The sequence below is a fragment of the Silurus meridionalis genome, chromosome 13 (assembly GCF_014805685.1).
Source record: "Silurus meridionalis isolate SWU-2019-XX chromosome 13, ASM1480568v1, whole genome shotgun sequence".
NCBI classification, from domain to species: Eukaryota; Metazoa; Chordata; class Actinopteri; order Siluriformes; family Siluridae; genus Silurus; species Silurus meridionalis.
In genome coordinates, this window is record NC_060896.1 from 14393889 (window position 1) to 14397861 (window position 3973).

Genomic DNA, 3973 nt, shown 5'->3' on the forward strand with positions numbered 1-3973 from the left:
TTTCACTGGTGGTTTGTGTTTTTCTTTTATTATTATACTTTTTTTTTTTGCTGGTGTCCCATGTGGTGCTCCAGCGTACATTGCAGGTGTTATAATGAATACTGCAAGTCCTCTCTTTCCCCTCTGCCGAACAATGGCTTCATCCCAAATGCAGCTCTGAATAAGTCGAATTTGAATAGGGCAATAGAATGATGTAGTGCTGCTTATGAATGCAGTGTGGAAATGCCAGATGAAATGTTAAGTTATAGACTTGGTGACAGCCATCTGGAGCCTGTAAAGGACACCGACTCTCTGATGGACCTACTCTGAATTAGATAAGATAAAGTGTTTGAGTAAGAGTATAAGGAGCAAGGGGATAACGGAATGGAAATGCACAGTTGACCAAAGGTTTAATAGACAGCTAGTCTCTCTGGTCTGTTTATGAGTGCATACTGCAGGAGGAGTAGGAGGCTCTGGGCTCAAGGTCCAAATGCCATACTGCAGGATTCTTCCCTTAATATAAGTTTGTCATTTATTCACTTCCTTATGCAGTAATCTGTGTCACACAGCAGGTGTAAAACAATCTGCAAAACAAATCAACAGGCATGATGGATGGATTAGTCTTTAAGGCCCCTCTATAATTCTGGTGCCTACACTTTTTATGCTTCTCTCACTCATTCTTTCTCTCTGTCTCCTTCTCTGTCCCCTCCCCCTTGCCTCATCTCCCTTCTATCTACCCAAAAAGGTCAATACCATCTGTTAAATCCAAATTTGCTGACTGGTGTACATTATTTATCAGCATGAAGATAGAAGTGGCTCTATTAAAAGCCGCACTGACTCTTCCTCTCTCTCTTCCTCTCTCTCTCTCAATTATTCTCATGATAATCAGTCTTGGCCTGTGGGCCTGTCCAGACTAGCTCTCTGAACAGTACACTGAGATCTATAGCTGTTCTGAAATTTGAAAAGTCTGCCTTGGATTTGTGTTTGACGCTGATCTGAGTCTCTAGGCTCTCTTGATGAAGGTCTTATGTGTGGAAAAAGTCTTAATTCCCAATTCCCTGTTTAATTCCCCCTTCAAAGCTCTGCTCACTTTCAGGACAGCTCTGAATGTAATATTTTCCAAATATTTGGAGGATTATCTCATGTCCCAGCTCTACAAAGCATTTTCTCTTTCATATCTCTGTCAGGGTGGACAACTTGCTACGTAATCTTTTGTCAAATAATTTGTAGCTAAAATTCTGAACACATCTCTTTGTGGCATTGCTATTCCTAGCCCACTCTTGTTTCAAAGCATCTCCAATGGCCCAGTGATTCCCAAGACGAGACAGAGATACACAGGCACCTTGGAACTTTTTCATGAGGGACACCCTTTCTATCCAGTTTCACATTTCCACTCCACTGCATTACTGTTCTGAAGGCAATGCTTGTATTTCACTGGGACAAACTTAAATCTCTGCTTTGATCGTGTGTGTGTGTGTGAAATCTATAAGAAATCCGATATGAGAGGAGACACCGAGTGTTCTACAATAAATAACTGTAGCCAAGGCCAAATTACGGTGCAGTCACTGAAAGCCCTGGCTAGCTAGTGCACAATAGCCATCACAATTTAGCCCTTGTTAAACTCAAATCCTTACACATGCCCATTTTTCCTGCTTCTAACACATCAACTTTGAGGACAACATTTTTACTTGCTACCTAACATACCCCACCCACTCGAAGTATAGAGAGAAATTCTATAATTAATTGCTGAATATGACACAAACGACTTTGATTATAAATAGAAACAAATAAACTGCTTAACAACTTGGACCCTATTGGCAAAATAGATGTTGCTGCATGTATTTTTTTCCCTGGACATGAATGTCATCTTTTTGCTATAAACAGATGTTTTAGAAAGAAATTGCTAGAAGAAATTGTGTTCTTCAGTACACAATCATACAACCTTGATTTAATGATGCAGGTAATTTTTTTTTTTACTTTTAGGAAACAACTAGAATGTTTTATCATGGAAAACAAATGTAAAATCAAGAATGGTTTCCTGTTAGCCTTGAGCAGTTTATAATGTGTGTGTATATAAACTGAAATTAAAAGTACAACTCTTTTAATTGAGGATCAGTACATAATTAAATACAGCCTCAGATGAACAACAAATGACAGTATTGTGTCCTTATTTATTTTACAAAATGGAAAAGTCATGTGTGGAAAAGCAAAGTACATCTTTACTGCTTCTATAGGATTTAAGAGACTACAACTAGCACCCAGGTGCCCTTTTAACCACTTTTAGCCCTTTTACTAGCCCCATTTGATGTAATTAAATACAACAAGTGCCATTATTATTATTATTATTATTATGAATACGATTTTCCTTAGCTGAATAATACATTATTATTGCACACTATATACAACTGATTCTTTTTTCGTTTTGTGAAGGCATGTGTAGTTTTTTTAATCCCCCTCCCTCTGATTATTCATCACTGTTCTGGGTATTCACAGCGTTGGTAAGCCTACAGTTTCCTATTGTAATTTCCACAGAGACACATCCAGGGACTACTCTCAACTATGTGTTAAAAAATGATTACAATTATAATATGGTGATGGAGCAGAATCAGTTGTGGCTTTTTAAACACACACAGAAAGAGGGATCGAGCATTCTCTTTTTAAAGCTGCACTATGATCTGCTAAGCCCTGGTGGAGTGAAGTGGTTTGCTGTTTTATGAGCCACATAAACGAACAATGCCATAAATCTCTGGCCCATGTGTGTGTGGTAAATATTAGCTTTGGGACATATCTAAGCTCTTATCAGATATTGAATCCTAACATCTCAAATCCAGAAATTTTGGCCTTTTACTTCACATGTAATCGAGTCAGATTCTTTTCTAGAGAAGGTAGTGAGACAACGATTGAATAATTAATTCATAAATTCATTAGAATTAAATAGTTCATTCATTTATCATCTGTAATGGATGGTCTCACTATGAACCATCATGAAGCTCAGCATTTCCACATTGTTTTCTTGTGTTCAGTTAATCAATAGGCAGTGTGTGATTAGTAATGTAACTTCAGCCCGTTCATTTCAGTTTACTCTTAGCATTGTTTTATGCTACAGACGGTGCACTTAAGGTAGGCAGGGAAACAGGAGTCATTTGGAACATGCCTGGAAAAGAGGGTACGAATTCTCGTAGCAGCAGATGGAATATCATGTGTGAAGAGTGACTCATGTATAAGCTAATCATTTTTATAAAACCAGTTAATCGGATGACAATGATTAAAAAGATGCAACACTTTAAATCTTTATACCCAAAATAATAATCTTTTCATTTTATTATAATGTATAACTCAGCCATTAGGGAGGCACAAGCCAGTGCACTCTTAGTGCCGGTCCCAAGCATGGATAAATGGGGAGGGTTGTGTTAGGAAAGGCATCCAGCGTAAAATGTGCCAAATCAAATATGTGGGTCACGATTAAGAAATTCATACCGGATCGGTTGAGGCCCGAGTTAATAACGGCCGCCACAGGTATCGTTAGCCAACAGGGTACCGGTGGAAATTGGGCTACTGTTGGCAGAAGGAGAGGAGGAAGACATCTACAAAGACGGAAAATGAGAAGTGGAGGAGAGGTGTACGTTTTGAAAAGACATGGTGAGGGAGGCGAGATTGAGATGGTTTGGACATGTGCAGAGGAGGGACATGAGTTATATTGGTAGGAGAATGCTGATGATGGAGCCACCAGGAAGGAGGAAAAGAGGAAGGCCAAGGAGGAGGTTCATGGATGTGGTGAGGGAAGACATGCAGGTAGTTGGTGTGAAAGAGGCAGATGTAGAGGACAGGGTGGTATGGAGACGGATGATCTGCTGTGGAGACCCCTAATGGGAGCAGCCGAAAGATAAAGAAGAAGAAGAAGATTATTATAATGTATATGCTGTCTAAGTTGTCAAAGATGAGTACAAAATACTCACAAACATAGTGTTCATGTGGAAATAAGTATTAATGACCT